This window comes from Lissotriton vulgaris, chromosome 8 (assembly GCF_964263255.1).
Source record: "Lissotriton vulgaris chromosome 8, aLisVul1.2, whole genome shotgun sequence".
Lineage (NCBI taxonomy): Eukaryota > Metazoa > Chordata > Amphibia > Caudata > Salamandridae > Lissotriton > Lissotriton vulgaris.
The window spans coordinates 720,164,458-720,187,455 of NC_141696.1; positions in this window are offsets into that span (position 1 = coordinate 720,164,458).

The following is a 22,998-nucleotide window of genomic DNA, read 5'->3' on the forward strand; positions in this document are numbered from 1 at the left end:
ATATTCTCATTCATTTAATAATGCAGCATTATGAATTGCTTTGATTTGATTGATTAGTCTAATGCAGTATTTGTGTCATAGAACTAAATAGTGGATGGACATGGTGTATAATTGTTTTCCACCTTTGACCATTGCAATATGGCGCCCACGAATTGGGATCGGTATGAGACTTTTCATGTTAGTCCACCGTCTATGTCTAGTAATTGTAAAGGCGCGAAATTCAAATGTTCACCAAACTTGTATATATGGGACCTCCACATTATCCGCTCATCAGTGAGCAAGGACGCAAGTCCGAAACGCGTCTGATGACTGGCACCACCACCTTCATTTGTTGGAATAAATAACTTTCACATTGAAGACTGGCTTGCGGTAATTATTACTTGGCGTCTGTGTACCTGTTCGCTGGCTGACGGCTGCAGCCGGCGACTGGTTGGAGTTTTATATATATCAGGTGAGAACAAGGGTAAGTTCAGAGTTATAACCCCCTACTCAGCAGGAGCGGAAAGCTTTAGAGCAATGCTACAGAAGAATTGGCATATTCTCTTAACTGATAGCGTGCTCAAAGAAGATCTTCCAACCCAGCCACTCCTAACCTTCAGCAAAGCTAGATCATTAGGCGACATACTAGTGACCAGTCATCTAGAGAAAGTGCCCCAGAGAAGCAATACCTTAAGGGAGCAAAGAGGCTTTTACCCCTGCGGCCGCTGCAAAGCGTGCGCAGGCAGTAAACGTGTCCTTTCCTATGTCATAACAGAAACTGGCAGGAAAATGTACATAAATAAATTCATTACCTGCAGTACACAGTATGCCGTCTTTTGCCTACAGTGCCCCTGTGGCTTACGCTATATTGGGAGCACGATTAAGGAGATCAAGCTCAGAATACTCGAGCACATGCGAGCCATCGACAAAGTAGATCAGGCCTATCCGGTGGCTCGCCACTTTGTGGAGGCCCACAATCGAGACCGGAACAAGCTCCAGTATTTCGGCCTCGATATTGTACCCCCTAACATACGTGGTGGTGACCGCCTACGCAGATTAAGGAGACTTGAGTCCCGATATATTATCGATCTCTGCACGAAACATCCCAAAGGTCTTAACAGTGGGGAGGAGATGGCTTTCCATCTGGGGAAATAAACTCATCAGAGCAGAGAATAACACCTGGTAGACATCATTCCAAGATGGTAGTCCATCGAAATGAACTGTAATTAGAACTTCTTAAATATCATCGTATATGGAATAATTGTATACCAATGTACATAATAGCTCTAGAACTTCTGCTTGAATTTTGTCATGTATATATTAATTGTGTGAGAGACTCTTTGTATTGTTACATGCCCCATAGCATTTGACTCGTTTTATATCTCTCTATTATGAATTCACGAGATATTGTACATGCTTTGTGCTCTAGATCGAATGATCTGTAATTTGATTGGGAGCAACATATGGGCATATCACAAGAGCCTCCTGCACATCCACTTTTCCACTGTATATAATATTGACTTTCATCATATGGGTTCCATTATGGACTTACTTTATAATTCACACATGAAACATGAATTATATGTTGTGAATAACTACACATAACTTTCTGCCGCTGCACGCGATGCATCTCACTCTATATTTATCCCACACTCTTTTTATAAGTTACCCTTATCACATGGTTGTTGATTTGGAAGTTACTTATTCCTTTTTTGTTATAGGCGGTTTGGACCATGTATCTCATATGGGGACATTAGCCGATCCACGGCTGTATGTTTTTGTCTAAACTTATGACGTTTATTATTGATACGCCACGCATGGAACAATGCGCCTGCCCATCTGTGGGCTGAACCACTTTAGTCTATCATTTGTACAATGTCATTCTGTGTTACATACATAACACACACTACAAGATGGCCGCACCTATTCCATGCAAGGTGTAAGTCCCCTTGTTTATGTCCATGCCTTATTGAATGTGGGAGTGATCATCATCTGTTTAAAACAATGTCGGGAGTAAACACAGTGCATCACACACTGACGAAGGCAGACCGCCGAAACGCGTCTGTGTGCACCCCTCCGCTAAATAAAATCTAGCGCGTTGAAACCTTCATCCTCGAGTGCAGTCTTATTCTTTCCGGGAGTTTGGAGGGATTTGGAGCATCATATATATATATATATATATATATATATATATATATATATATATATATAAACACACTCCTGGTCACAAATTCATCCGTGAAAGAACCAGAGTCGGAGCCATATTATAGTACGATGCTGTCAATTTATTCAGCAGAGAAAAACCCAACGTGTTTCGAGATCAGCTGATCTCTTGCTCACGGGTGGAGCTTGTCAGTACTAACATTCATTTAAAGCAACACACTATTTTAGAATTGTATCACGTGATCATAGACATAAAGAAAATAAGCAAAATGAGGCTATGTCTGCAAAATAGAAACAGTGTTTCGTGTAAACAATTCTGTCATTTCCAAAACAGGAATTAACTTGGAAACAATCGGAAGCCACCATTCATTACAATACTGATTTAGACTTGCAAAAGTATTGAAACATTGTAACTGTTCAAAGAACTACAATACATATAATTTAAGTCCAAGAATGAAGCCTGCCCATATTAGCCAGGCATCGGGTTATGACACTGTGTTAAGATTCACATCAGTGTCCGTGAATAATTGTCCATAAACTGTGCTGCCCCAGTGGGCGAATAGTCAATCAGTTTACTCAATAGGGTGACCTCTAATGTTGCCCAAGTGGGCAATTGGTTAATCCATGTCCCTGTAAAGGAAAGAAAAGACATAGCTGTATGTACCAATATTTGCAATGTGGATCAGTGCATAGTTAAAACCATTACAATTTCTGAATTTAGTTACAAAAGAAGCAGCAGCATATTTCACATCAAATTAGAACTGTATATCAAGTTTGGAGATGAATGGCTAACTCTTCCCCCAGATTGTGTCCTGTAGGTTGCAGAGTGTTGTACCTTATAATGTATTTGGATTCAAGTTTCCTTAAATCCAGCCACCTGTTACCTCCCCTCTCATTGCTCTCAATGCTGTCCAGGATACAAAATTTCATTACATTGGGATTTCTGTTATGTACATCAGCAAAATGCCTGGCTACAGGATACTGCTGGTTCTCGTTCCTGATTGCTCTCTGGTGTTCTAAAATCCTGAGTTTTGCCTGTTTTGTTGTGCATCCGATATAAAATTTGTTACATGGGCACTCAAGGGCATACACAACATATTCAGTTGTACAGGTAAGGTGTTTGGTAATCTTGTGAGCACTTTTTTCTTTACACAACTGTATTGATTTACAATTGTTGCTGTATTTGCAGGCTTTACACCTGCGACACGGGTAAAAACCTTGAATGGGATTGTTTTTTTTACTTTCTTTTATCACTGTATTACTCAATGAGTCCTTAAGTGACTTTGCCTTCCTGAACGTCAGCGAAGGAATATCATGGATTGCCTCTTTCAAATCATTGTCAAGCCTCAATGTGTCCCAATATTTAGTTAAACATTTACGTAGCTTCCAGGATTGACTGTTGTAGGTAGTGATGAAACGTACCTTTTCATCAGCCTTGTGTTGTTTGGGGACTAACAAATCATTCCTGTCCATGGCATTAACCTTAGTCAGGGCCTGCTGTATAATTTTATCACTGTATCCTCTCTCACAAAATCGCTGTACCATAGTTTGGCTCTCTTTGGCGAAGCCCTCTGCCGAGCTGCAGTTTCTTTTGGCCCTGATTAATTCGCCCATAGGGATACTACGAATAAGGCTGGGTGGGTGACTACTCCCAGCGTGAAGCAGGCTGTTTCCCGCTGTGGATTTGCGGAATAGAGTACTTCTTAAATTCCCATCCTCAACCTCAAGCTTGATATCCAAGAATTCCAATTGCTGTTTGCTAATTACACTGGTGAATTTTAGATTCAGAGAGTTGTTATTCAGAATGGTTTCAAATTTGTGTATCTGGTCAAGGGTGCCATTCCACACACAGAAAATATCATCAATATACCTTCTCCAGAGGATGACGTGGGCACTATAGTGGGAGATCTTATTCACCACTAGTTCCTCCCACCAGCCCAGATATAAACAAGCTAGGCTGGGGGCAAAACAAGTACCCAGCCTAGCTTGGAATTCTTGGATATCAAGCTTGAGGTTGAGGATGGGAATTTAAGAAGTACTCTATTCCGCAAATCCACAGCGGGAAACAGCCTGCTTCACGCAGGGAGTAGTCACCCACCCAGCCTTATTCGTAGTATCCCTATGGGCGAATTAATCAGGGCCAAAAGAAACTGTAGCTCGGCAGAGGGCTTCGCCAAAGAGAGCCAAACTATGGTACAGCGATTTTGTGAGAGAGGATACAGTGATAAAATTATACAGCAGGCCCTGACTAAGGTTAATGCCATGGACAGGAATGATTTGTTAGTCCCCAAACAACACAAGGCTGATGAAAAGGTACGTTTCATCACTACCTACAACAGTCAATCCTGGAAGCTACGTAAATGTTTAACTAAATATTGGGACACATTGAGGCTTGACAATGATTTGAAAGAGGCAATCCATGATATTCCTTCGCTGACGTTCAGGAAGGCAAAGTCACTTAAGGACTCATTGAGTAATACAGTGATAAAAGAAAGTAAAAAAAACAATCCCATTCAAGGTTTTTACCCGTGTCGCAGGTGTAAAGCCTGCAAATACAGCAACAATTGTAAATCAATACAGTTGTGTAAAGAAAAAAGTGCTCACAAGATTACCAAACACCTTACCTGTACAACTGAATATGTTGTGTATGCCCTTGAGTGCCCATGTAACAAATTTTATATCGGATGCACAACAAAACAGGCAAAACTCAGGATTTTAGAACACCAGAGAGCAATCAGGAACGAGAACCAGCAGTATCCTGTAGCCAGGCATTTTGCTGATGTACATAACAGAAATCCCAATGTAATGAAATTTTGTATCCTGGACAGCTTTGAGAGCAATGAGAGGGGAGGTAACAGGTGGCTGGATTTAAGGAAACTTGAATCCAAATACATTATAAGGTACAACACTCTGCAACCTACAGGACACAATCTGGGGGAAGAGTTAGCCATTCATCTCCAAACTTGATATACAGTTCTAATTTGATGTGAAATATGCTGCTGCTTCTTTTGTAACTAAATTCAGAAATTGTAATGGTTTTAACTATGCACTGATCCACATTGCAAATATTGGTACATACAGCTATGTCTTTTCTTTCCTTTACAGGGACATGGATTAACCAATTGCCCACTTGGGCAACATTAGAGGTCACCCTATTGAGTAAACTGATTGACTATTCGCCCACTGGGGCAGCACAGTTTATGGACAATTATTCACGGACACTGATGTGAATCTTAACACAGTGTCATAACCCGATGCCTGGCTAATATGGGCACGCTTCATTCTTGGACTTAAATTACATGTATTGTAGTTCTTTGAACAGTTACAATGTTTCAATACTTTTGCAAGTCTAAATCAGTATTGTAATGAATGGTGGCTTCCGATTGTTTCCAAGTTAATTCCTGTTTTGGAAATGACAGAATTGTTTACACGAAACACTGTTTCTATTTTGCAGACATAGCCTCATTTTGCTTATTTTCTTTATGTCTATGATCACGTGATACAATTCTAAAATAGTGTGTTGCTTTAAATGAATGTTAGTACTGACAAGCTCCACCCGTGAGCAAGAGATCGGCTGATCTCGAAACGCGTTGGGTTTTTCTCTGCTGAATAAATTGACAGCATCGTACTATAATTGGGCTCCGACTCTGGTTCTTTCACGGATGAATTTGTGACCAGGAGTGTGTTATAAGTAAGGGGTTGGCGAACCCCGTCGTGAGCCTGCCGTTCAAGCGGCTTAAGCACGCCAATTTCGTGTGTGTTCATATATATATATATATATATATATATATATATATATATATATATATATATATATATATATATATATATATATATATATGTATATATATATATACAGGAAAACACTCCCAAAGCAGGAGTAAAACTGGAGACGGACCACAGGATCTGGCCAAACAGATCTTTTACTGGCACAGGTAAACAGCAATGACGCGTTTCTGGCTCGTGAGCCCTTGATCACATGCAGAGCAATTACATTTTTTCTTGTTTTTATAATGTGATACAAAAGTGCACGCCCCCCCGAAACAGACTCATGCCGGGTCAGATGACCATAGACATAGTAAAAATACTGTCCAAGGTGATTTCTCAATGGTACAGAGAATATGCTAGTTATTGGTTAAAAAGTGCAAAGTTGCATTTATATAAATACATAAATGTTTAACTCATATTGAACACTAGCCAAATAAACACCCACCATTCTGAAACTGTTCTGTTTGGAATCACATATATAGCAACAAATATATTTCAGCATAAATGCATATAAATTGCATATGATCCCAAAGTTTTAAAAATTTGAATGGGTTCAAGTTACTTCATGACAGGATAAATTCTAACACATAGTCAAATTTCCATTCGAATGAATATGCATCATTAATGAATTCATTCTGAAGCAACAGCAGTATTTCAGGGAGGATCTTGTGAAGATAAAGTGCATAGCAATTTTTTATATATATTACTCGATAACACCTCTGCCTAATGTGAAGTTGAAGTTGAAGTTAAAAACATTTATAGAGCACGCTAACACCAGGCGGTTTCATGGCGATATAACTAGACTAAGAAAAAGAGGGAGTGAGGAGAAGGGACTAAAAAAGATTATTATGGAGAGAAGGCTAGGGAAAAGAGGTGAGTTTTGAGGGCTTTGCGGAAGTCCGTATAACTAGGCAGAGACTGGAGGGGCAAGGAAGGAAAAGCGAAGGCCGCCGTGTTTTTTCCTTTTAAAACGGGGGACCACCAAGAGGGCTTGGGTGGAAAAGCGAAGGCATCTGTTGGGGAGATAGGGCCGGATTTTTGAGTTGACAAACCCGGGGGCGGTGCCAGCAAGGGCCATAAAGTTGAGACAGCCCAGCTAGAAAAGGGAGCGCTGGGAGATGGGGAGACAGTGGAGGGACTTAAGGAGGGGAGTGACACTGTGGTATTTAGGAAGCTTGTATATCAGGCGGGCCGCCTGATTCTGAATGAGCTGAAGGTGCCGGAGCTCATACGCTGGGATCCCTATGTAAAGTCCATTGCCATAGTCCAGGCGAGAGACAATCATGGCCATGACAATGAGCTTAAGGGCCTCCGCAGAAAAGAAACGAGAAATTTTTCGGATGATGCGTAGGGATAAGAAGCAGGACGAGACAACTGCACTGATTTGGAGGCGCATTGTCAGGTCTTGGCTAACTAAAATACCTAGATTTTTTGCTTTGATAGAGGGGGGGAGGAGGACCAAGGGCAGGGGGCCAGAAGGTGGAAGACCATGGGCTAGGAAGGCTGCCAGTAAGTATCAGTTCTGTTTTGTCCGGGTTGAGTTTTAAGTGGTTAAAGTTCATCCAGTCAAATATGAAAGTGAGAACAGAGCAGAGGTTAGAGCTAGAGTCGTGGGAAGGGGAAAGATTAAAGATGAGCTGGAGGTCATCAGCGTAGTTGTAGACTGATACCTCCATGTGTTGTAGAGCAGAAATAAGGGGGTGAATATAGAGGTTGAAAAGGAGGGGGAAAGGGAAGAACCCTGTGGAACCCAACAGGTGACTGGGTAGGGAGAGGCAGAGAAACCATCCAAATGGACGGCCTGATTGCGATCTCCTAGGAAAGAGGTAAGCCAGGTCAGGGCAGTCCCCCGAATGCCGGTGCCTCCGACGCGGTCGAGAAGAATGGAATGGTTGACCGTGTCGAAGGCGGCGGACAAGTCAAGGAGCACCAGGGCTTGGGGAGAGTTGGCATCTGCGCTCTGCCTGAGTTCGTCCAGAACCGAGAGGACCACGGATTCCGTTGAATGAACAGGACGGAAGCCGGCCTGATGAGAGGCCAGGAGATGATTGCCCTCAATGAAGGTCGAGAGGCAGGAGGTGATATGGCTCTCGAGGATTTTACCTAGGAACGGAAGTAGGGAAATGGGGCGGAAATTGGAGAGGGAGGAAGGGTCGGCCCCAGGTTTTTTTATGATGGGGGTAATAATGGCTGACTTAAAGGCCACTGGGACAATACCCTGTTGGATGGAGGTATTAAGAAGGGTAAGTGGAGGTTCAGGACAGTTGGAGAAGACCTCCTTGAGGATACGGGCAGGGCAGTAGTCCAGGGGAGAACCTGATTTGACTTTCTTTAGGAGGGTGAGGAAGGTCTCCTCAGTGATAAAAGGGAACGTGTCAAGAAAAACAGCGGGAGTGGGAAGAGAAGGGGAAAGGAAGGAGGGGGAAGGCAGAGGTATGTTGTACCTGATGGTGGCTATCTTCTCAATGAAGTAGGTGTTAAGGGAATTGCAGAGGGATTGAGAAGGGATCGGTTTGGGTAGGACTCTATCTGCGGCAGCTAATTTATGGACAATGGAGAAGATCTCCTTGTGTTTACTGCTAGCTAAAAGGATTTTGACTGAGAAGTATGCAGTTTTTGCTGTCAGAATGGCTGTTTTGTATTCGCAGAGGAGGGCAGAATATTGGGACTTTGCAGTGGGACAGTAACTCCGCCTCCAATGGCGTTCTGCTTGTCTTAGGGAAAGTTTAAGGGTTTTGAGATCAGCGGTGAACCAACGGTTGGCCTCATGAAAGCGGCAGGACCTGACTAACTTAGGAGGGGCAACTGAGTCACAGGATGTCGAGAGCCAATTATTGACGGCGGCTACCTGTGAATCCGGGGGAAGGTCAGCTAGGTGGGGAAGTGAGGCCATCAAGGAGGGCATGTCCACATGGTTCCAATTACGGAGCCATATGTTTTTGGGAGGGGAGAATTTATTGACAGCCTCAAGGTCAAGTGAAAAAGAAATGAGCGAGTGGTCGGACCAAATGCAGGGGGAAATAGACAGAAGCGAGGTGGGAACATTGGTAGCCCAAATTTGATCTAGAATATGGCCACCAGTGTGGGTGGGCTGATGAATCAGGGGAGTAAAGTTAAGGCAACCAAGAGATTCGGTAACATCTTTGGATATGGGATCTTCGTGGGGATCATGGGTCCAGAAATTGAAGTTCCCCAGGATGAGTACAGTGGAGTTGTTGACCACAAGAGTGGCCAACAGATCTTGTATGGCTGTAAGAAAGAGAGGCATAGTTTAAGGGGGACGGTATAATAGTAAACAGGTCAGAGGAGTCGGGAGATTGATCGAGTGAGCCACAAGAAAATCGACTGAGGGGATAGGGGGATAGGGTAAGAGCTGGAATTGAAGTTTAGAGTGGATAATCATGGCCACTCCACCACCCACCTTCCCACCCGGGCGGTCAACGCGGAGGGCATAGTAAGATTCAGGGAGGGTGGCCAGGACATCCGGCATCGAGTCGGAGGAGTACCAGGTTTTGGTGAGGAATAGAGTTTCGGGTTTAGCAGAGATCAAAAGGTTGGACAGCTCGAGTTGGTGCTTAACCGCCGAGCGGGTATTCAGTAGCATAGCACTGGCCGGAGTAGGGGGGGTGGTGGTAGGGGGCATCAGGACGTGCTCAGAGGACAGGGGTGAATCTGTTGGGGTCAAGATGAGTGAGGAGATTCCCAGGTGGCTAATGCGAGCCTGGGTGCGGGGGCTAATGCACCAGTCACCCTGGAAGGCCTGGAGTTGATCAGAAGAATAGGATATGGTTTGGGCATTATGACAGGCCCCGGGCCCAGGTTGGTCGCGGACGGGCGCAGACGGGCTTGCATTTGGCGCGCCTTCGGCGTGCCCGTTGCGAACGGCCGCTGCGCGGCCGGGAAAGGGGGGGCATCTTATGCTGTAGGGAGGTGGGAGGGTCTATCGGCTGCACCCCCAACCCACAACTCCCTCCCTCCAAGATGGCGCCTGTTCTCGCAGTGCCCGACACCTGCTGTAGCCCCAAAATCGGCTGTATGGGGAGCGGAGTGAGATGAGGAGGGGAGAAGGGAAGAGGGTAAGTGACCACAAATAAGTTTAAAAACACGAGAATGAAATTTTAAAAAGCTACTCCCGGCTTCCGCCTCAGGAGTTAAAGGTGCAATGTCTAGTCAGCGCGCGAGGAGTAGAAGTGTGACTTAAGTACCAGCGGGAGGCGGGAGGCGGGAGGGTCTATCGGCTGCACCGCCAACCCACGACTCCCTCCCTGCAAGATGGCTCCTGTTCTCGCAGTGCCGACCCCTGCTGCAAAAAGCTGTGCATAAATAAGTGCAAAAATATGCTATAAAGTGCACAGTGTATGATAAATAAATCTGGATACATATGTATGAATATAATTAACAATAAAAATCGGTCATTGCCTAAATCCATTGTTAAAAACACATTAATAACACATTTTAAAAAAAAAGTAATTCATCATATTTAAAAATGGTACGCACCCCATGTGTAAACTGAGAGAGAGGACAAAAATGTATAATATTTACAAGAGACTGATGAAGTGATAATGCATGTGATAGGTAACAGGGAGCCTGACTACCTATGAGGATACTAATGTTACAGAGTGAAGATGTAAAACACTCAAAACTCATTACATATAATAGGTAACAGGGAACCTGACTACCTATAAGAAAAAAACATACCTAAGACTCATACTGGAAGCATTTGATACAGACTGAAGACAAAGGACAACCTAGACCCATTACTGGGGCAACCACTGGGACAAAATATTCATAGGAAATTGTACATATCCTCTGTGTTGTTGAGACCATTCGGCCATTTACTGTTGAATTATAAAATCATTGTTGTCTCAAGTTGCCTCAATTTTTGCTCTCTATTGCCACCTCTGCGTGGTTTGGGAATGGATCCCACCACAAAATAAGTTAGGCAGGCTACGTCATTGTTATGTTTCTTTTTTAAATGCCAAGCTACCGGATAGGTAGGGTCACTATGCAGGAATGCTCTGAGATGCTGAAAAATCCTGACGTGTACCTGTAATTTTGTACTGCCTATATAATTCAGGCCACAGGTACACGTCAGGACATACACTGCAAACTCAGACTTACAATTGTAACTACCTGTGATCGGGATGTCAGTAGAACAAAAAAGAGTTTGGTAATGGGTTTTGTTGGTCCCAAATTTCCATGCCCTACAAGAAGAACATTTCCGGAACCCTGACGCTGGTATATATATAGTGATTTTCCCCAACAGCAGACTCTCTGCCAAGTACGCACTCCTCCAGAAATGATTAGATACACAGAAATTGTGGGCTTGTTTCACCAGAATGCAACCTTATAGTATTGGTTAAATGAAGGGAGTATCACACAGTAGTTATAAAAATATGTATTTATTAATATAACACTATCTAGTATGACACAGTATCTCCCACACGGAGATGATCACAAAGCACACAATACTTAAGCACAGAAATGATAGTAAATAGCATGAATAATCAGTTGGGCCCCTGGGGGGGACCAACCATATACTAAGAAAGTGGGGTAAGAACCATGACTCGAGTCAAAACAGTGTCAAGGGGGACGTATAATTGCTGGGACAACAAGGAACCACCTAAGGTGAGTAAGTAGGTACCCCACTGAGGATGGTTGCAGGGTGGGAACACAACTGCATGCTCCGTACAATTCGCAGTTCTAGTTATAGAGTTTAAGGACCCTTTCCAGTGGACTTCCAAGAAACCCCATGGAAGACAGAAGGTTGGAGAGCCACCCCACTTGTGGTTAACGAGGTACCCAAGTTACCTATCCAAGGGAAGCCGGGTGAACAGGTCTGAAGTGGCATCGGAAACCTTTGTTGAACCCAATTGAGGACTTCAAAGAAGAGCCGCTGCAGGAAGGAAGAAAAGTGTCATTTGGAACCCAAAGGAGGATTCCTGTTGAAGAGTACCTGAAAGCAGAGGGGACAGAGTCAGGGTCACTCAGGAGTGACCAGGGGATTAGTAGATAGATGCCCACCGATGTCGGGTGCTTCAGGTGCCTTGATGGAGTTCTTGACTCTGCAGCTCTGGGGACCATGAGACGTCGAAGACAACCAGGAGCCAGATACAAGATTTCCCACAAAGGATGTTGAGTGCTGAGGAGTCGTGTCCGCCGGGAGCACCAACAAGCCTTGGCAACGGCAACCCACACAGAAGGTCAAGGATGTGTACAGTTCAGACCAGCAAAGTCCAGGAGACTCACCAAACACAGGGGAGTCAGGGAAAGCCTGGCGCAACCAGGTGAGACCAAGAAAAGTAAAGTTGACCCTTAAATGGGCCAACAGGCTGGAGGCAGAGGAGTCGTGAGGGGTCCTTGAGCAATTTCACCAAACAACAGCCTCACGGATCACTCAGTGTGAGGAGGTAAAAGTTCCGGACAGGAAATGGTGCCAGAGGTTGGGGGCTCCATGGAACCCAATGCACTTGTTTGGGAAATGCCAACAAGCATATTCACTTGCAAATTTACACGGTGCACAGGGGTTTGGGGATTGCAGCCCCCACTTGGTGAGAGGGCAGCTCGAGGGATGTAGAAACCCACCTCCTGTGCTGCTGAAGGCTTTGGAGTCCATAGGAGCTCAGGGTCAGCAGAACGGACAGCAGTGTTGTGGTGCCTGCGTATGCAAGGGAGTGACTCCTTCACTCCAAGGGAGATATCTTCGGTTGTCCTTGATGCTCCACAGCTCCTGTACGGATCCTGTATGGTACACAGGCACAAACAATGCTTTAGACGGAGAGGGAGATGAAGACGGGCCCAAACGAAGTCCAGCGTAGTCCAGAGTTTCCAGACGGTCGATGTTCAATTGTTTCTGGTTCAGAATCTTGTCCATGTCGAATCTAATGGTCCTACAGCCAGGTAAGCCCTTAGGTACCCACGGAAGAGTGTTGGAAAGATTCAGGTGACTCTCCCAGGGAGGGTCTGGACAGTGGGGAAGTTACTCCTATGTCCTTTGTCCAGTTTCGAACCAGAGCGGAAGCCAACAGCTCCCAGGACTACTTTGAACTGGACTTTGTACAGGTTGTTTGTGACTTTATCCTTCGTCCGGCATTTATAATCGTACCAGCACTTCTTGCAGCCAGTGACAGTCCTCTTCATTTGCCACACACTGTTGATCTTCTCCATGATGGACTGCCAAATGGCCTCTTTCCTCCCTAGTGTCAAAGAGCTTATGTTTGTGCTGTATCACCTCCTTGATCAAGATGTCATTCTCCTCCTAACTGAAGTTGGACTCTCTTTTCTCGTTCCCCTAGAAGTCTGCCTGGATATCCTGCCTGGTGCTGGGGTTGTTTTCCTTGCTTCTGCTGCCTGCTCTCTGCTCCATGACTTCCTTCTGTAAAGTGTGCCGGTTGGACTTGGCCCTTTTGGCAGGTTCACCCCTAAACTTTTTGCTTTTAAAAGTGATCTGGTGTTAGTTGTTTTTGGCTTCTGCACACTTTAACACTGTGTTCCTCGGAGTGCATGTTGTGAGATTGACCTGCCCTCCCATAGGAATGCATATGGAATATGTGTGTCCATGGTAGTTCCTGATGTGTGGAGTGCAGGGCCGAATTTGGTATGTGCGAACTCTGAGATTAAATGCTGCGCGACGGTGTGTGCAGATTTAATATGGCTAGTGTAGAAGTGCCACTTCTAGAAGTTGGCATGTCTGTGTGCAGTGAATGTGGATTGCCTGTCTGGCTTGTGAGTGACAGGAGCTGGCTGGTGTGCTTGGCTCCAGGAGTCAGGATGGGTCTGCTCTGTGGTGAATGGGGAGATCTGCTTGTAGATGGGAGGGAGAAGGTGCACCCGGGACCTGAATAGGGCTGTGCCTTCCCTCCACAATGCTGGCTTCACCACCTGTGGTGTGTCTGATGTCCCTAGACTGTCCTGTGAATAGGGAGAGGGGCTGAGCACAACAAAGTGCTCCAGAACCAGTTGCAACTGGTTCTCCCCCTGCCCTACAGCCTTAGACAAAGGAAATGTCTGTATAAGAAGGGGCTGGGACCCCATGAAATGTGTTCACTCTTGTTCCTGACTTTAGGGGGGGCCTGCTGCTGCTGGGCACCAGGAGGAACTGCCACTGGGGACTGCCTCCCTGTTGGAGGGCCCTGTGATCTGGCCCTTGGGCCCAGTCTTTGCCCCCCCCCCTGCCTTCTGAAGGACTCTTTCTTGGACTGTAGCGCCTGGGAGCGCTTTTATTTTTCCTCCTGAAAGGTGCTGTATCTGTCCTGACTGAGGAGAAGCACTTCTGGTGCTGGTGGCAGTACGATGCTGCAATCCTCATCCAAAGGGAATCCCCGGCATGGAGATTCCCTGCAATTTGGCCGATTTTTGGCTCAGGAGCCCACCCCGCATATTTGCCATGCTTTATACCCCTAGCGGGTGCCAACCCCGCCAGGGACTTTGTGCTGATTTAAACTACCCCTAGCAGGTGTCCACCCCGCTGTTGTGGACTTTGAGGCCCCCCCCCAGTGTAGGGATCCCCCTGTGTGCCGAGAAGAACGCAGGAGCCCACCCTGCATTTACATTGCGTTACAGAGAAGGGCCGCTGCGCTGCCCACGGCGACCTGGAAGTCAGACGGCGCCTTTCCTGACATGGGGTGGGACTTCCGCTGTCCCAAGGGAAGCCCCGCACCCATGAGAGCCCGAGAGAAGAAGCCGGAAGCCGACGGGAGCCCACCCCGCGCTCCGGTGTCCAAAGAGAAGTGAGCCGGTGTCTGGGGAAGCAACCTGTCTGGCAGCGGGGCTCCCATGCGCTAAGGGGAGCCCGGCAAGTGCTGCGGTCACAGGCCAATAGAGGTAGTGGGGCCTGAGGCACCTGGTCGGGGCCTGCCCCCGCCTCCGAAGAAGACAATCAGCCAACAGAGTCCCTCCAGGAGAGGAGAGGCTCCAAGGAGAAGCGGAGTCCCCGGAGAGCAGAGAGCAGCCCGGTAAGTCGAGACCGGCTGGGGCGGGGGCTCCATGTGTTCCTGAGTGCTGCTGTGGCAGGGCAGCGTGACCCTACCTCTGTCCTGAGAGGGCCCGCCGTTGCAGGCCGCTCCAGCATTGGGGGCACATTTGTTTATTCGTGGAGCCTGGCGTGGCTCTACCGGGGGCATATTTTATTTTCGGGTGCCCGTGGTTCCAACTATGGGGGCATTTGTGTTAAGAGTCCCCCGAGTGGGGCTCACCAGCCAGTGGTGCCCGCGCCGGCTTTCCCAGCAGCCCCGCATGAGAGTGGGCAGCTGCAACATTTCTTTTTTTGGGCATTTGACGTTAGAATCCCAGAGGAGGGTCCAAAGGCACGCTGGTGCCCATGCTCAGTTCCAGAGCTGCCCAGCAATTAGTGGGCAGCTGCCTTGTTTAGGCTGTACACATCCTGGTGATCTTACAGCTGCCCAGCAAGTAGTGGGCAGCTGCCACATTTAGGCTTTGTTCTCTGGTGCATCTTTTCTTTGGTTGCGTGCGCAGCCAGCCCTGACTTTTGGGACAAAGAACGTTTGAGCCCCATGGAAGGCCAGTGGGCCTGGGGTCAGTACCTGATGTGACTTTGGCGCAAGGTGATTGGTGATTTATGCGTGATAATTATTGCCTAATGTGATTTATGCATAATGTGCAATGTCTTTCTGTCTGTGATACCCCTAATTGTGTTTTTATGCTTCGGAGGTTGTTTTGCCTAGTACAGTTTATACTAGTGAGTTTCTGTTTCCCTGCGTGATCTATGCCTAAGGTGATTAGTATTGCGTAGTGTGTTCCCACCTTTTACCAGTGGTTACTGGTTGTGTTCTACAAATGTTATTTTGTGCTACAATTATTCTATGTTCTAGAAGTGCTGATTCTGACAGTGGCCCACATGGCCCTGTCATGCGTATATAATCCCCTGTAAATACTGCCCAGTGCCTGTTGGCACAGCGTATCTGTGTGATTATGATCTAATGTGTTTATGGTAATACAAAGGCTATTTTTATATATAACCTTGTGTGGAGTTCCTATGTGTGGTGTGCCTAGTGAGTCGCTGCTGTGTGTTGCGCAAACGCTTTACACATTGCCTCCAGGATAAGCCTGACTGCTCGTGCCAAGCTACCAAGGGGGTGAGCAGGGGTTATCTTTGGCATGTAACTCCCTTGCCCTGACTAGAGTGGTGGTTCCTGCCTGGCTTTGGCGCAAGCCTTAGCCAACCAGAAATCCCATTTCTAACAGTGCCATTGTTTTTCCACCGATACGTCAGTTTTTATACTTTTTTGACACATTCTGAACTCAAAAGTGATGTAGGGCCAATTTGCCTCAATTTCTGTCCTGTAAGTCAGCCTTGCATCACTTTTGCAGCAGAAGCACCACATTTCCCTACGACATGGTGCATACAGATACGCCTTTTTTGTTGGCTCATACAGACCCTTAAGCCATGGTGTGCTGTGTTAAAAATACAATATATTCATGGCGTAGGATTCTGTTTTACCGAAGCACAAGTTGTTTTAAGGCATTGCTTATGCAACGCAGCAATGCGTAATTTCCGGTAATTATACCCCTTTCCTTAAGTGTATTCAGGGCCGGACTGGCCCTACCGAGCACCCGACATTTCCCCTGTGGGCCGCCAGGGTGGGGACTGGTTTTCGGCCCATGGGGTGCCGTTTTTGTTACCGGGGGTCAGCAATAGCGGCCCCCTATCACAAGATCAGCCAAAACCAGCCCTAGCAAACAACTTGCGCCCCCTCCAGGGGGGGCAGCCAAGCAATTTGACAGGGCTGGTTTCTGTTCCCAGTCCGGCCCTGAGTGTATTGGGGGCTGTTGATTTAAAAGTTTGCTCCTTACGTATTTTTCAAGACTAAAATCCACATTAAATGCACATTCATGCTTCCCCACAGAGGTAAATAGTTCTGGAGACATAAATGTTTTAATCATAGAAACCATTGCATAATTTCTGACCTAATATACTAGACTAATGAATCTCTTTCTCTTGAACGAGAAAAAGACAGCTTGCCCTTTACCAAACACGTTTGTGTGTCTTGATGAAATAAGATCTATCATTCAATCCCTGGAGACAGGGGAACGCTATGACAATCAAATATTCATAAGGGTACAATAAGGCCTTGGCAGTGCTGCAAAATTCTTCCTGTTACCATCAGAAAACATGCATACAGATGGTATATTTATAGGTTCTGGTGTTTGAAAATGCTCGTAGAGGTCGCACGTCTTGTACCTACAGTGAGATGCATTTGTGAAAACCTCAGCTATGTCAGACAACCTTTCCCAAAAGCAGACTTCGGTGATGCTGACCCTATCATATGTATTAACCTACATTTGAGGAACAGCTTAAATAGAAGTAATAGACTGATGTTCTTGGCAATGGCTGCAAATACTATTAAGTGCTTTGGCTGAAGCTGTCAACAGAAAGCTCTCTCCTCCGTCTCTGTGTGTTGTAAGGATCATCGCAAGACCAGATGTAATTGGAGACAAAGCCACTGTGTGCGGAGGCTAAGACAAGAGACATCAGTTATTCTGTGCAAGCCGGCACCAATAGGACAGTGAATCACATAGATGATAACTGCTAAAGCAAGAGCTTTGTTGTCTGAAGAGAACAACTATCAGGCAAAAAAAGTGTTAAAAACCCAAGCTCTTTCTGACTACATGTCGGTGACCACATGTTGGTGAAAAATAAAACTACAGCCTAAGAAATACATTTGGCTTTCTCTACCTTTCCTCCCCTGTTTGAAATTCGGTTACTGGTTGAAGGGGTTGAAACCCTTATCAAGCAGCAACCACAATTCCTGTCAGGGTGAAGTCAAAAGCAAACCCCAATTTAATCTGGGCTTAACCCACTGGTAGCTTGGCACAAAGCAGCCAGGCTTAACTTAGAAGCAATGTGATAATTATTTATGCAGCATTTCAAACATCAATAAAGTGAAAACACAATTCAAGAAACATCCTACATCAATTTAGTAAATATTTGACATCAAAACAACAAAAATCCAATTAGGTGAACGGGAGATCTGCAAAGTGGAAGTTTTATGTAACAATGGTGCCTAGAAGCACAAAGCACCACCTGTGGTTACCTGGCTATGTTGGACTAGGACATAATCACAGTTTCAGCCTGACCGTGATGGAGTGAGGACCAAAACAAGAGACCAAGTTCGGCTCACTGAACAAAAGTACTTTAAATCCTGTTTTGCGGAGTGTTGCAAGATCCTGCGTCAAGGATGCATTGTGCAGCTGTGGGTTCAACAAACTGCTGGGCTGTGATGTGGAGTCCTGCTTTGTTATTGAGGATGCAGTGGATGAGAGGCTTGTGATCAAAGTCCTGCATCAAAGATGCATCATCTACTGGTATTTCCGAAAAGCTGCGGGGTGCAATGTGGAGTCATGCATTGTCGTCGAGGATGCAGTCGACAAGGGGCTGGTGATGTGAAGGTCCGTATTGAAGATGGGTTACACAGTGGCAGTTCTGGGAAGACTGCAAACTGTGATTCGAGGTCCAGCGTCGGGGATACATCATGCTGCAACAATTCGGATGTCACTGTAAGGAGATGCATCGTGCTTCTTGAGTTCTGCTTCAAAGGACCACAGCCGAGTTGGCAGAGCACTTGCAGCACCACCTGGCAGGCAGAACTCACAGCAGACAGAGTCCAACTGCTGGATTTAAGGTGGGTGGAGCCTGTTCTGTCCAATATGCTCTGATCAGGGGGCAGCCAACTAATCTTTGGAGTCACTCTGGAGGTCCTGGGTCAAGATGCAGGTCCAGCCAGCCCTTTCCCTCAGGCAGCAGGGCAGCAGGCTTCAGGGCAGCGGGGCAACAGAGTAGCAGTCCTTCTGGTGGAACATCACAGCAGTTCTTCTGAGTCTTCCACAGGTCCAAAGGTACACTGAACAGTTGGGAATGATGGTCCATTATTTATTCCTGGTGCCAACTTGGAAGTAGAAGAAGGTTCTTGATGTTTCCACTCCCAGAGGTGTTTGGAATTTCCTGCCTCCCAGCCCTGGCCCCAGTGTGTCTGGAGTCAAACCCTGTGTGAGAGTGCCCAGGCAGAGACTTTGTGATGTGCAAGTGTGGTAGGTGACAGCACCTCCTCCTCATCAAGTCAGAGAAGGCCCATCCTGACATCACCTATTCTCCTTTGTCTTACTGTCTGTGAGCAATGTACAAAGACTAACTACCAGCCACAACTTCTCATGTGGCCCAGTTTACAGGCTGAAGCCACCAAATAGTTGAAACAAAAAATGCCAACTTTCTAAAAAGTGGCACTTTCAGAATTCCAACTTAAAATCATTAATATATATATATATATATATATATATATATTCACTGAAAAAACCATAGGTTTCACACCAGTTATAGTTAGCTGGAAATTTTACTGATATAAAACCATTGAAATTCCCACGTTATAGTTAGTCGGACTCACTATAACTTGCGCGTACAATGCACTGCTGATGACATCACTCATGACATCACTGATGAGACCATCCAGTGAATGTGTGTCTTTCTGAAAAATAAATTTGTTTTATATATGTATTTGTAAAGGTCGATGGAAGAATAAATGTTTAAATAAGTGTGTAAATGGATGTTTTTTTAAAAAAAATTGGTTGGGTAACTGGCATATTATGTGTATCTTAGTGAATACATATATTAGCGAGTATTGTTTAAATATTTAAATGTTTGTATCAGTGTTTCTCTTTGTGTATAAGTGGCTGCATGGGGTTGGTGACTGACTCACTGTTTGTATGTGTTTTGAAGACAGCATATGTGCAGGACTGTATGGGTGGATGAGTGTATATATGTGTGTGTTAGTGAGTGAATGACTGTCTCACTAGTGTCTTCATTAGTAACGACATATGTTTTAATCTAGTATATGTGAGTATTGATGTATATAAGTGAGTATAGTATATATAGTGAGAGATTGTAGGAGTTCCTGTGTAAATAAGTATGTGTTTCTATAAGTGATTGTTTAAGAGAGTAAGTATGGGTAAGTTTCCTTAGAAGTAAGGTGGCAGTGTGTGTATAAATGTATATGCAAAGAAATGGATGTTTAATAGTTTATTTGCATGTGTGAGTATGTGTGTGAGTAACTTTTGGATGATTGCTGATGTGTAACAGGATGTGTAGGTGTATCACTACATATGATGAGTGAGTATATGTATGAGTGACTATATAGAACTGTTGGTGAATGAGTGGATGTGTATATAGATGGTGGAATTACTGAATTGGTTGTTGTTACTGGTTTGGGTATCTCCATTTTTTAGAAAATGTTTGTTTCTATTTTTGAATATGTGTTTCAAGCGTTACATTACACTGAAATTAGGTCTGTCACTCTGTCACAAGGATGGTGTCATCAGTGATGTCATGAGTGATGTCATCAGCAGTGCATTGTACGCGCAAGTTATAGTGAGTCCGACTAACTATAACGTGGGAATTTCAATGGTTTTATATCAGTAAAATTTCCAGCTAACTATAACTGGTGTGAAACCTATGGTTTTTTCAGTGAATTTCATAGGTTTTTTAAATGCTAATTCCTAACTATAACTGGTGTGAAACCTATGGTTTTTTCAGTGAATTTCATAGGTTTTTTTAATGCTAATTCCTTTGTATATCGAGTTTCTAACCTTTTTTTTTTTTACAATTTGCTGTTTTTTTTAAGTATTCATTTTTTTTATAATTTTTTTCTTTTGCGCTCTGGGTGCGCGCTCCTGGAAGCTTTCAGCTAAGCTCTCCTGTAAGCTTCTCCGAGAGCTCATCTGAAAGCGCACCCAGAGCGCAACTGTCGTTCGTGAAAAAAAAATATGAATGAAAAGTTAATAATAATGCAAAACATTTCGTACCATACAAATAAAATTTGTTTTTTTTAATATTGAAAATGATTATGCATTTCTATTAAAGATTGATGACGTCACTTCAGCGCACAACGTACGTGCCCTCGGAAGCGCCTACGTGCGCGGCTCCTAAACGCACGCAAAAGCGCCTACGATCGCGCCACGTGTGCGCCCCGGAAGCGCCTACGATCGCGCCACGTGTGCGCCCCGGAAGCGCCTACGATCGCGCAGCGTAAACGCACCCGGAAGTGCACCCGAGCGCGCAGCGTAAGCGCGTCGGGTCATGTGACCCTAAAATAACACTTTTCATTGGTTGCTAACAGTTTTTTTTTACAATGAATGAAATCCCCACCCATTTCCTTCACTTCTTCTTTCACTTTTGTGACTGAAAGACCTGCTTTTTTGCTGCTCCTTTTTTCTTGGTTCATCATGGCTGCCAGATCATCCAGCAGTGAAGATGACTTCATTGATGAAGAGCCACCTACCCCAAAGGTGAAGGGACATTTCATTTGGAAATTTTTTAAGTTTCCAGAAGGCCAGAAGAAGGTGAATGCACCAAAAGTAGAGTGCAGGATCTGCAAAAAGGTCCTGTCACGGGGTAACCCCCTAAAAAAATACTCTTTTGGCAACTTCACGATGATTCGCCATGTGGAGACCAGGCACCCCCAGAATTTTGCCCGAGAAAGTGTCAGGGCTCTGGCACAGGAGGTTCCCTCTACATCAACAGGAGGAGCAACTTCTTCTGGAAGAGACCAATCTCAGGGGCAGGTAGCAAACATCCAACCTGCATTCAACCATGGGGTCGTCAGATGCAGATACTGCAATCAACTCCTCACCTATGGGGAGCAAAGTGTCCTGCTCATGGTTCGGGCATTAGAGAACCATCACTGCCCTTCCCACCCCTAATTTTTTTCTTTTCTTTTTGCTCCTGTTGAGCAGTTTCTATTCCCTGTTTTTGTTCCTCTTCAGTTAAAAGAAGAAAACCAAAAGTTCTTTTCAGAACTACCTCCAATTCTCATCAAAGAGCTATAATCTTAAAAAATGAAGAGTAAGTGAAATATAGTGCATTGATAATTGAAAGGAGAATGAGTAAGAAAGAACAGAAAGGTATGAGAGGTGAAAGGAAGTGAAGTAGGAGGACTGAAAGAAGGTGAGTGTTAGAAAAGAAATTTATGACACAGTGAATAAACTGGAGGCCTCATTTCTGAAAAGTGACGCATCGCTACGTGAAAATAGCGATGCGTCACTTATCTGGACGCACTCCTTATGACATTCCACATATGTCATATTTAATATATGACTAATCAATTCGCAAGGAGTTACAGATATGTCAGTATTTCTGACATATCTCTAAACACAAAAGTAACGCATTGCAGGAGTGCGTCACAAAAGTGACGCAACTCCAGTAATGTGTCCTTTCACATGGAAAAAGCACCATGTGAAAGGTTTGCTGAGAAGCAGGCGCAAGATTTTGGCGCAACTGCATCCTAAAAGTGACGCACTGCGTCATTATTACCAAGCTTTTTGCAAGGAACACCCCCTCTGCATGCATTATACCTGACACTATTTTTTAAAAAGTGACGCATCTAGGTACATGGGTCACTTTTTAAAACTCTGCGCCATATTGTATCTGCATCAGGTATAATGTATGCAGAGGGGGCAATCCCTCGCAAAAAGCTTGGTAATAACAACGTACTGAAATCTATGAGATTTCCCTGCGTCATTTTTTGGATGCTATTGCGTCAAAATTTTGCGCCGGCCTCGCATCACTTTTATGTTTACACATATGTCAGAAATACTGACGTATCTGTAACTCCTTGCAACATGATTCGTCATACATTAAATATGACACATCTGGAATGTCATAAGGACTGTGTACAGAAAAGTGACGCATCACACCAACAGTGTAATAAAATGTGCCTCGTTGCACTATATTTAAAGGATGCAACAGCATCCTAAAAGTGACGCAGTGAAATCTCAAACATTTCACTGCGTCGCTATTACAAAGCTTTTTGTGGGGGAACACCCCCTCTGCATACATTATACCTGACGCTATTTTTAAAAAGTGACGCATCTAGGTACATGGGTCACTTTTTAAAACTCTGCGCCATATTGTATCTGCAACATGATTCGTCATACATTAAATATGACACATCTGGAACGTCATAAGGAGTGCGCACAGAAAAGTGACGCATAACACCAGCAGTGTAATAAAATGTACCTCGTTGCACTATATTTAAAAAGTGACGCATCTAGATAGATGCGTCACTTTTTGAATATTGCATA